The 12,517-nt window shown below is 36.4% G+C and overlaps 1 pseudogene; it reads left to right on the forward strand.

Annotated features, from left to right (window-relative positions):
* The window catches only part of LOC144615399 (EF-hand calcium-binding domain-containing protein 13-like), a 99,022-nt pseudogene that overhangs the window by 25,259 nt on the left and 61,246 nt on the right, over positions 1-12,517 (forward strand).

The raw sequence follows: 12,517 nt of genomic DNA on the forward strand, positions 1-12,517 counted from the left end.
TAGGATAGATTTCTAGAAATGAAGAAGCTGGGTCATAGGATATGCATATACCTATAGGAACATGGTTTATGTCAAGTCATGTTATCTTGTCCAGCTTTATTGAGATATAATTGACAAATATAAATTGCATATATTTAAAGTGTACAACATAATGATTTGATATACATATACATTGTGAAATGATTACCAGCTATCAAGTAAAGAACATCTCCATCACCTCACATAGTTACCTTTTTTGTGTGTGATGAGAACACTACTCTCTTAGGATATAGTCTCTCAGCAAATTTCAAAGATACAATATAGTATTATTAACTATAGTCACCATGCTGTACATCAGATTCCCAGAACTTGTTCATCTTATACCTAAAGTTTGTATCCTTTGACAAACATCTGCCCATTCCCTCCACCCTCCAGAATATGTCATATACATAGAGGTTACATTTTCTTTATTCATCTGTTGGTGAGCATTTAGGCTGTTTCCATTTCTTGGCTATTGTGCATAATGCTGCAATGTTTGAAGTGCACATAGCTCTTTGAGACAGTGCTTTTATTTCCTTTGGGTATATATCCAAAAGTGAGCTTGCTGGATGATATGATAGTTCTGTTTTTAATTTTTAGACAAAACCTCTGTACTGTTTTTGGAATTGGCTATTCCAATGGATTTTAAATTATCTGCATATTTTATAGTTTTATTGAGGTATATACTTGACATATTTAAAGTATACAATTTGAAAATTTCTACATATGTATATACTTGTGAAAACTCAATCCCATTATACCCCTTTGTAAGCCCCCATTCTCTTTCCACAACCCCCCCTCACTACTTCCCAAGCAAACACTAACCTGCTTCTGTCACTACAGATTGTTTGTATTTTCTAGAACTTTATATAAATGATATCATGCAGTAAGTACTCATTTTTTTAGTTTGATTTCTTTCACTCAGCTTAATTATACTGAGATTCATCTATGCTTTGGTACATATCAGGTTTATTTCTTTTTATTGCTAAGCAGCGTTCTCTCTTATGGATGTACCATGATTTGTTCATCCATTCATTAATTGATGATGTTTGGATTGCTTCTAGTTTTTGGCTATTACAAATAAAGCTGGTGTAAACATTCATTTATGTGTCTTTGTGTAGTCATATACTTTCACTTATCTTGGGTAAATACCTGATGGTAGGATGACTGGGTCATATGGTAGGTATATTTGAATTTTTTAGAAACTGCTAAACTGTGCTTGCAAAGCAGCTGAATTATTTTACATTGTTATGAACAATTTATGACAGTTTCAGATGCTTCTCATCCTTGTCAATCCTGGAATTGGTGAGCCTTTAAAAATTGTCATTCTAATAGATGTATGGTGTTTTCTCGTTGTGGTTTTAATTTACATTTCCTGAATGATCAAATGATTTTGAATATATCTTCATGTGCTTTTTTTGCTACCTGTATATCTTATGCCCATTGAAAATGTGTTTGTGTTCCTACTATTGCATTTTGAATGTATATATTCTGAATACGAGTCCTTTACTGGATATGTGAGAGAGAGCACAGGCAAGGGAGGAATAGAGAGGAAAGAGAATCCCAAGCAGGCTCTGCCCTGTCAGCACAGAGCCCTATGCGGGGCTTGAACTCACCAACTGTGAGATCATGACCTGAGCCAAAATCAAGAGTCGGAATTTAACCAGCTGAGCCACCCAGCCACCCCAATTTTTGAAGAATATCTTTCAACTTAAGTTCATACTTCTGAAGAAGTCTAGTCTACAACTATTTCTTGTATGGATTGTGCTCTTGATGTTTTATCTATAAGGTTTTTGTTTAAACCTAAATCACATAGAAGTCAGAAAACAAATCAAAATAATTGATTGAAATTTGCACAAATGTTTCATTGTTTCTTTGAAGGAAAGGAGAAACCACTCTCAAGTTATTACACTGAAAAAAAATTTTTGAGGTAGACAACTTGACAAATTTTCCAATCCAGAAAGTGTTTCTGTGGTTTAGAAATGAGAACAACTAAGCCTTGTCAATTTCTCTGAACGTAGAAGCCTGCAGACCACCAGAAGCACTGAAATGTTCTTTTATAAGTTACTTTGTTCAGATTACATTAATTTAAAATGTAAATTTATAATAAGTTTCTTCCAAACACAGATAAACCCTTTCAAAATTGGCCTCATTTACTATATGAAGAGGAAAATGACATTAGAGTTATTTAACTTGAAGAGTCTTGAAAAATTAAGATGTTGCTTGACACAGATCTATGCTTGTCTAGAAAATGAGGCAGAAGAATCCTGATTCTGTGTTTTGTCACACTTTGTAAATCTGGATTTTCAGCTCTAGCTGCTCATCAGAGATGACCTGTGCATTAACATGCAGAAAAAAAAGCTCCATAATTTCAACTTCTCACTCAAACCAAGCAATAATTTCTTACTGAAATTTTCATTTGTACAATTTAGATTTCTTTCTTTCTTTTAATAAATAGGCATTACTTTTTGCGTGATAAATGAGATGATTTTTTGGATGAAGATTTTAATATTGTGCAATATTTTGTGCATTTGTTTAATGCATTTTGTGTGTGTGTGTGTGTAATGAGAGAGAGAGAGAGAGAGAGAGAGAGAGAGAGAGAGAGGAAAGGAGGAGAGGAGAGAAGGAGATGGAATGATTTGAGGCAAAGCTTTCATTAGAGTCTCATCTGGATCTGTAATCTCCCCTAAAACCACTGGTATAGAGGGTCTTAGCTAGAACACGATGAAATCAGTCCTATTCTTTTCAGGTAAAACCATTATATATGTAAAATTGACAAATTGCATGATTTTTTTGCACCTAATGACAAGTATAAAAATTAGAGCTTTGAGTAAAGAATATTGCAGTATCTTAAATTCTAATCTATATCATTTTGATTATTGCTGGGCACTATTTACTATATAATTAAAATGTGTAATTATGTTTTTATGATAGGTTTTCTTTTTACATTCTATATTTAATGTTAATGCTCCTCTAGACTATCAGTTAATTCTATTCACATTTTTAGTTTGCATTTTTATCTTATGTTCTTAATGAGTTTGCTAATGCAGTTTTTTTCCTTCTGTTTCTGAACCATTATTATAGTTAATGGAATGCTGGATTTTTCAGATTTCCTTAAGACTGTGAATGATGTTTGTTATTTGGTCTCCCAGGATCCAGGTAAAAAAAAAAACGATTCTTCAAAATTGCAGAAAAGAATGATTTTGATTGTCACTGATTTTAGGGTGGGATGGTTATATGAATTTATGTTTTTTTCAGATCTCTTACATAGTTTTTTCCCCTGTAGCCTAGGTTGAGAAAAATTAGACACGAGTTATTTCATAAAAGGCACTAAAAACCTGTCCACCCCAATGAGTATCCTAATTTTCTATCCATAATCTCCACTTATTCCTGCATGCAACTGCTAGATTTTCTTAACACACGATTTTTGTCATATCATTCTCCTGCTCAAAAATTTAGATGCTTTTCCTGTGATGAAATGAATGTGGTCCAAACCCTTATGCTTGACATCCTCACCCCCTTATAATTTTTCTTGCCACTTTCCTCTTGGTAGAATCTTTTCCAGGCAAGAACCCCATGCTCCAGTTATAGACACAAATGTCTATACATGCCAATTTCATTCTTGTTTCCAGGCCTTTCTTTGTTCATGTGTTTTTTTCTTTTTTTCCCTTTGAAATCTCATATCTGTTTTCTTCTCCATTGTGAATAGTACTTTCTTTGCTCTCTTTGGAATCTGCTTGTATTTCTCCCTAAAAATTTCCGACACTGATGGATCTCCTAACAACTTTTAGTTTACACTCCTATAAATAGCAAAGAAAGTGATTGGAAGAAATATTCATGTTACTGATAGAAACAGTGCTTCCAATATTCTGAGATCTCTAGGGTTTGTGACCTAATTTTAACAGTTCTTTGGGTTAAAACAAATCAAAACAAAAACCAGTTCCTTGGTTTTGCCATTAGGCAAGATCAAATTCCTATGATCTGTCCTTGGGATTATATATTTCTGTCAACCAGCCTGTATTTTCTTGGAATCAAGGATATATGAATGTGATAATCTTTATATACCTGGATAAGAAGCAAGAGGCAAGAAAAACTCTTTAATGTTTATTCATTAATGTAGTGAATGTTATTTAATACATTACCGTATGCATCAGTTAGCAATATAGATGTGATGCTTGGCTTGCTTTCCCTCTTTGAATTTCTTCCTACTTGGCATTTTGATTAACTCCTATAGCACTGGGTTTCCTCTTTGTCTACTTGGTTTTCAGGTTATAGCTTTTTCTTGACTAGATTTGTAAGTGTGTTTGGGTACCTAAGTACTGCCTGCTTGTCGAGCCACAGTTGAGCTATCATGTATTCCTTTGTTTTTCAAGTTCTGGTTTTCTATTTTGACCTTATTTATTATTTATGGTCAAATGTTCTGAGACCAACCAAGAAGTGCCAAATTTCTTTTCTTCCTCTTAAAACAGTATGCCTAATTCTCAAATACACTATTTTTAGTAAAATATCCAAGCAATATAATAGTATATAAATGTAAAATACCCTCTTTAATCCTTCCTATATTAAAGTTAATGTTGACTTTAGCATCTTTTATTATATGCATTTATGAATGTATATATTTACATATTTTGTAAGAGAAAATGAGTTATCAGTTACTAGGCAGAAGAGAACTAGAGTACCTGGGTCTTATAGAGGCAAGTGAAAAGATCAAGCATACAGTTAGAAATCAAGAGACCCTAAGAAAATAAAAGGGAAAAATATGATCATCTTATACTTTAAGAGAAAGGGATCATGCTATGTACTTTGTTGTCTAGCATGATTTTTTTTTTTTTAACTGAGTAATATGTCTTGGAAAGTTTTCCCCATGCCAGTAAGTGTAGGTCAGCCTTTTACTTAAAAAAAATTGTTTTTAAGTTTATTTTTATTTATTTTGAGAGAGATACAGAGCAAGTGAGGGAAGGGCAGAAAGTAAGGGAGATAGAATCCCAAGCAGGCTCCATGCTGTCAGTGTAGAGCCTGATGTGGGGCTTGATCTTACAATCCATGAGGTCATGACCTGAGCCAGAATAGTCGGATGCTTAACCAACTGAGCCACCGAGGTGCTCGATCCTTTTATTTTTTAATAGCTGTATGGTGTCTGAAAAATGTAGATGTACTATAATTTATTTAACTAATCCTTTATTGATTCTAATTATCTTCCTATTATAGACACTTTCACAATGAATATCTTTTCTTATATTTTATATTTTATACATATTTATTTTCACATTATAGTTTATATATGTGTGCTTGTGTCCTTAAGTTCCTTTCAAGGCAAAATTAGTTGCCAGTTATTAGGTAGAGGAGAACCAGAGGGACCCCTATGTGTGCATTGGGGCATGCCTTCAACACTCAGACAGATAGTTTTCAACTCTTCCTTAGCCTTCACTTCCTGCGTGTGTATATCCTCAACGTAAGCCAGACCTGAGAGTTCAGAACCTACTCTGGTATTCCTGGGTACAGACCTGTTTATGTGTGTGGCCATCTAGATGCTCAGGAATATGTTGGAACTTTTCAAAGGCCTCTACAGACGTCTCATTTCCCAGATTTTCCTTTTAAGCTTGTTTGTTAGCCTATTATTTGCCCCAATTGTTTTTTTTTTAATGGCATGAATCTACATTTATTGACTTGTAAATAGGTCCATGGCATATTTTTAGTGAAAAGGCAGTATACTATATGTACTGTTTTAATTGAGTGAAATGTTCACAATCGTTGATGAACGTAAAGAGACATAGAAAGGTATCCAAGTAGGATATTAATCAAAATGCATCATTTTTTGCATGCCCTGGTTGGGAAATTTGTGTTGCTTTTATCTTTCTTCTTTGTACAGTTGTGGGTTTATTTGATTTTTAAAAATCAGTGGGTCGGGGCCCCTGGGTGGCTTAGTCAGTGGAGTATCTAACTCTTGATTTTGGCTCAGGTCACAATCCCAGGGTTGTGGGATCGAGCCCCAAGTCAAGCTCCACATTAAGCATGGAGCCTGCTTGGGATTCTCTCTCTGTCTCTCTCTCTCTCTCTCTGTCTCTCTCTCTCTCCCTCTCTCCCTCCCTCCCTCCCTCCCTCCCTCTGCCCCTCTCCCCTGTTCTCTCTCTCTCTCCAAAAAAAAAAAATTTTTTTTAATCCTAAAAAATATTAGTATGTCATTGGAAGAGCAGCAATAGCATTTAAGAGCAGGGCTCCTGAATCTGACTGGTTTTTGTTCATTTGTCTCAAGTTTTTACTTAAACTAATTAGTTAGTATATAGTATAATACTGGTTTCGGGAGTGGAATTTAGTGCTTCATCATTCACATGTAACATCCAGTGCTTGCTCCAACTATTACCCACCACTTCAGACCGTTATAATGTTAACTAATTGCCTCTGATTGTGTTTGAGGAGTACTTCCAGGGAAAAGGCTCTTTGCCTCGGGCAAGCTTTGAGTCCGGTCAAATAAGGCAGCTTGGCAAGTAGGGTCTTCCAGGGAGCCACAAGACAGGTCTAATAATGACAGTTCTTAGAGAATGGGGCTTTGAAGAAGTTCCAAACTCATTCTTCTCCATTGGCTGTCAGGCGGCTGTTTTTCATCATGAGGGTAGGCTCTTAGTTTTCAAGGCTCCTGGGAAGCTGGGATGGTAAGATGGGAATAATGGCAAGCTAAAATGCCACAAAGCTCACTATTACTGAAGTTCAGCCGTTTTTCTGAAAGAAAACACTCTTTGGATTACTCTAAGCCTTTGATTTATAGCCAGAGTTTTGAAAAAAGTTGATTCTGACAGTTTGCGTCCGTGTTCTCACAGCTTTTATGGAGGAGAGGATTCCCAGAGGTCCTTCCTCTGCTACTTTTGCTCGCCTGGTCAATAACAACTGGTTGGTTGGATGAGTGAATAATGCCCAGTTCTTCCGCCATGATTGTGCAAATCTAAGAACTTGTGGATCACTAGGCTTGTTATATCCTGAATTCTGAGAAAATGTAGTCTGACAAAAAGTGATTCGCTCTCTGAAGTTGATTATGGGAATTGTGTTTCCTTATCAAATTAAGGGGTGCGGTAGTCGGAGGATCACTTAAATTTAGCATTAGGACACAGGTATCAATCTGTTTAGATTTTAAGGAGGACATCTGTTTAGGGAAAATTCTCTCATTAATATGAATATTTTCATTTAACTGTGTTCTGTCCAATTCATTTTTAAAAAATTATTTATTTAAAGTCAAATTAGTTAACATACAGTGTTGTATTGGTTTCAGGAGTAGAATCCACTGATTCATCACTTACATATAATACCCAGTGCTCATCCCAACAGGTGCCCTCCTTAATACCCCTCACCCATTTAGCCCATCCCCCATCCACCTCCGCTCCAGCAACCCTCAGTTTGTTCTCTGTATTTAAGAGTCTCATTGTTTTTATCTTATTTTTCCTTTCCTTCCCCTATGTTCATCTGTTGTGTTTTTTAAATTCCATATATGAGTGAAAACATATTTGTCTTCTTCTAACTGACTTATTTCACTTACACAATACACTCTAGTTCTATCCATATTGTTGCAAATCTTTCCAATTCATTTTTGATGTTAAGGACTGTTAGCATAAGAAAATGAAGTTTCTGTGGAGAAATAGAAGACCTTTAAATAGTGGTTAAACCATTGCTAAACTCTTTGTAATATAAAAAATCTGAAGAGAAATTTTGCATCTATTCTGTTCTTTCTTTTACACTATTTTTTCTAAATTACATTTTAAAACAATGATGCCCTCAAATTTTAGATTAAGCTGCCTTGCTATTATAGATTATACCACTGATAGATATGAAATTATTTTAGTTACAAGGCTTAACTAAGCGGTGAATACAGAATAATCAGATAATCCAGAGCTTTTTAGCACAATGCCTATAGCTTTTAGCACAATGTTTGGCATATAGATAGCATTCAATAAATACCACCTATCTTTGCTAATATTATATCAATAGTGATAATAGCAAATATTACATTTTATATTAGGAATGTGGTCCTAATATAAATTGGGCAAATGGAATTGGGCAAATGCCTACTTGCAGGTAAATTTTTAGAAAACCCTATGCCTATGTAAAGGTATTGTACCCTGGTAGGCTGTTGACACAAAATCAGCCCCTCCAAGAAAAGCTGTTGATTCTCATGATAAAATAACTTCTTTGTTTATTATATTTTTGCAGCATTCCAGAATGCCTTGAAGATTTTCTGTAGGATAAAAAGTGGTCGAGTTGCGACTGATGAACTGGCTGCTGTTTTGGATAGCATGGATATTCCTGTAATTCCTGAAACTTTTCCAGGAAGTGATAAAACATGCTAGTATAGACAGTGAGTTATTTGAATTACTATGTAAATATACCTTTCTTGGATATCAGTGCTCTGATTCATCCTTTATCTCTCCTTCTTGATTCTTACCTCTTGCCACCTATCAATGTTGCTTACTGGTGTCTGTGGTAAGAGATAGTCTAGAAAAATTAAATGAGAAATTTCTAAAATTATTAGATTTTGGTATGTTTGATAAAAATCTAAGAGAAAAATGTATTTATTTTCTTTTCAAACTTTCCTCTCTTTTCCATTTCTTGTTTGTGGAGAGATGGTTTCTTTAATGTCAAGGGCATTGGCTTCACAAATTAGGAGACCTAAATTTCTTGAATTTTTAACTTTATTAGATAGCTTTGATTACACAATCTTCTCATGCTATTCAGTTACTCTTTGCAAAATGTAGATTTTTAAAAAAACATTATGAATATATTTAGCAGATGTTTTGTATTACATGTTTATATGTCACCAGGGGTGTCTGATAATAATGGATTGATAAATGATTGATTCATTGATTATCCATGTATTTAATGAGTCAGTCATTTAATATCTACTGTGCTTGGAACTATGCAAGGTGATACAGAGATGAATAGAACACATTTCTTTTTCCAAAGGAGTTCACATTCTAGCGTGGAAAGAGTCAAATAAAATGAAAATTTAATGTCGTATATAGCAAATACTGTTACAGAATGTAGTTAGGCTGCAAATGTATACTGGAAACACCAGGGAAAGATAATCAGAGAATGTGATGTCTGAGCTAAATCTTGAAGGATCAATAGGGGTTAGTTGGTTGAAGGTGGTAATGAAGAATGAGAAAGACATTTTAGACTGAGGGAACAGTTTGTGTAAATATGGCAGGAACATTATCAGACATGGCATCCTTTTCCATGGGCTTCCACAGGTTTTTGTCATTTGTCAGTGGTGGCTTTTAGGGGGTCTTTGGTGGCTGGGATGTAGTGTGAAGATAGAACCAGGCTGCATGGATTTTAGTAGGTAGTCATTTATGGTGAGTTCTGGGTTGATAGACATAAGTGGAGGGATGTTCTGGAGCATAAAGATGCCCATAAAATAGGGATTTTAAAGCTTAATCTCAAGTCATATTATTAAATAGCCTTTAGGGCATGCTCTACCAGAAGCAACAGAAATTACATATGAAACCACTGTGGCTTTTTTTTTTTTTTTTTTTTTTTTTCTTTTTTTGGCTTATGGAATTCTGGTCTGGATTTCTAGGCTTTGTACTTGGGGAGCTAAACTGAAAAATTATGCTGATTTCATAGATTGTTGTAGGAATTAAATAGAACCCATTGGCACTAGAATAGTCTCAAGAAATAGGAAGCAGAAACCTGGGAATTATCCTTGACAACTCTTGTTTTCTCTGTTCTCCTCATGCAACCGTTGTGAATTACTATTATTTTAAACTTCTAGATATCTCTTAAATCTCTCTATTTTCCACCATTTCCTTAGTCCAAGTTACCATAATTTTTCCTTAGGACCATCACTGTTCATCCTAACAAGTCCACCCACATCCAGTCTTTTTTTTTTTTTTTTTTAATGTTTATTTATTTTTGAGAGAGACAGAGACAGAATGCGAGTGGGTTAGGGGCAGAGAGAGAGGGAGAATCCGAAGCAGGCTCCAGGCTCTGAGCTGCCAGCACAGAGCCCAACGGGGGGCTCGAACTCACGAGCTGTGAGATCATGACCTGAGCCGAAGTCGGACGCTCAACCGACTGAGCCACCCAGGTGCCCCCACCCACACCCAGTCTTATCCCCCTTAACACTATGGCCAGAATGATCTTTTCAAAACACACATCTGTGGGGCGCCTGGGTGGCTCAGTCAGTTAAGTGTCCGACTTTGGCTCAAGTTATGATCTCAGGCTTGTGGTTTCAAGCCCCATGTTGGGCTCTGTGTTGACAGTTCGGAGCCTGGAGCCTGCTTCAGATTCTGTCTCCCTCTCTCTCTCTGCCCCACCTCCCCTCTCAAAAATAAATAAACATAATAAAAAAATAAAAAAAACCCACACATCTGATCATGTTACCTCCTTGCATAAACTCTAATAATACTTCTTGGGATGAAGAGCCCTTTAAGGTCACGTACAAGGACTTGCAATGTCTGGCCTTTACCTTAGATCTCCAGCGTCATCTCAGACCACATTCTGCTTTGCTTACTGTGCCCTCTTAGAGTTTCAGTTATATACCAGGCTTCCTCCTGCCATAGCCTTTACATATATTCTTTTCTTTTCCTGGAGCATTCTTTCCCTCCTAGTGAATTACGACTCATACTTTGGATCTAAACTCCACTCTATTCTTTAAGGATGCTTCCATGACTTTTCTGACTAGGTCAAGTTCTCATACACTCTCACAGCACTAATCACAGTTGCAATTTTTATTTCTTATATTTTTAAAAATTTTTTTCATTGTTTATTTTTGAGAGAGATAGAGAAACAGAGTGTGAGTGAGGGAGAGGCAGGGAGAGAGAGGAAGACACAGAATCTGAAGCAAGGTCCAGGCTCTGAGCTGTCAGCACAGAGCCCAATGCGGGGCTCGAACTCACAAACCACGAGATCACGACCTGAGCCAAAATGAGACGCCCAACCGACTGAGCCACCCAGGTACCCCTATTTCTTATGGTTTTGTGAAGATCTGTATCTCAAATAAGACTAAATACCAAGAAAGCAGATATCATGTGTACTTTTGCTCAATATTGTATCCTCAGTACTCCATACAGTGCTTGTGGCACATATTAACTGCTCAACAAATATATGTTGAATGAATTAATAAGTCTCACCCTTCACTCCATCTCCTCCAACCAGAGAGAATAAGATTTTTTCATTTTGTCATTTTTAATAACCTGGTTGTGACTTAAGGTAAAATTCCTCATAGGGGAGGTCCTTGTCTTTTGACTAGGAAAATCATTTTAACAGGTATGTTTGATTATGAGAGCTAAAGCCTATTGGGAGATACCTAGTTTGAGCAAAAAGGTAAGGTAAAGTACTCTATATAAGACAACAACAGGAACTTAGAATACAACAGTGGCTAATCGGCAGCTGGAAGAGGAACACTGAGGGAACCTAAGATTGGATGGGGGTCTAGCAATCAATAGAGAGTGGCTGTAGAACTTTAGGACAATACTATGTAGTGCTTGCTGTGCTATAAAGAAATCCCTTACTCTCATTAATTTCAAGTTATCTAGTAAGAGTTGGTTATATACAATAGCCTTGTGTTAGTCATGTGGTGGGTGGATTTAAAGGAAAAGGGTCTGTAGGTTCTGTGTTAGGTAGGCTTGGGGTGGAGAGAAGATAGCACCTATAGGATGTGATAATGTGAGAGAGATCAGGAGTCCACGGGAATAGAAAAAACGAAAATCAACTGCCAGAGTATAAAACACTCAGGAATCTTCAAATTTTGGAGGGAGTATTGATTGCTGTTCATATAATGTATGGTGTGGGGTCGGGGCTATTTTACTTAAACATTAAAGGAAAGGACACCCTCAGAATGCCAAAAGTTTTGGGTTACCCCGGTAAGAGATATGGATTCTTCTGTAACAGAATTTTGAAGTAAGGAGTGATATAAGTCGGTTATCCTGCTAGTAGAAGTCGTAGCACCCTGGTATAGGTACTGGTTTTTTTTTGTTTTTTTTTTGTTTTTTTTTTTTTCAACGTTTTTTATTTATTTTTTTTTTGGGACAGAGAGAGACAGAGCATGAACGGGGGAGGGGCAGAGAGAGAGGGAGACACAGAATCGGAAACAGGCTCCAGGCTCCAAGCCATCAGCCCAGAGCCTGACGCGGGGCTCGAACTCACGGACCGCGAGATCGTGACCTGGCTGAAGTCGGACGCTTAACCGACTGCGCCACCCAGGCGCCCCAATATAGGTACTGTTTTAACATCTTGTTTTTGTATTTGGTTTGGTTTTTTGGAGCAGTACTGATAACATGGAGAATATCTTCATGAGTATGCATGATGAAGAGGAATGCTGCTGGAATTTGCAAGGAAGTCCAATAAGCATTTGCTTCATTAAGATCTGGCAAGAGGAATATGGAAAATCACTTGATGACAGTTCTGGTAGTTTGGTTTCTGAGATAGGATATTGGTGCAGTAGTTTTTTCTCTCGTGGTATTTACCGATCTAGTAATTGAATTGGGTGAAAAGTAGTAACTAGTACGATTTT

This window comes from Panthera onca, assembly GCF_046562875.1.
Source record: "Panthera onca isolate mPanOnc1 chromosome E1 unlocalized genomic scaffold, mPanOnc1 haplotype 2 h2.Chr16_ul_3, whole genome shotgun sequence".
Taxonomy (NCBI): Eukaryota; Metazoa; Chordata; class Mammalia; order Carnivora; family Felidae; genus Panthera; species Panthera onca.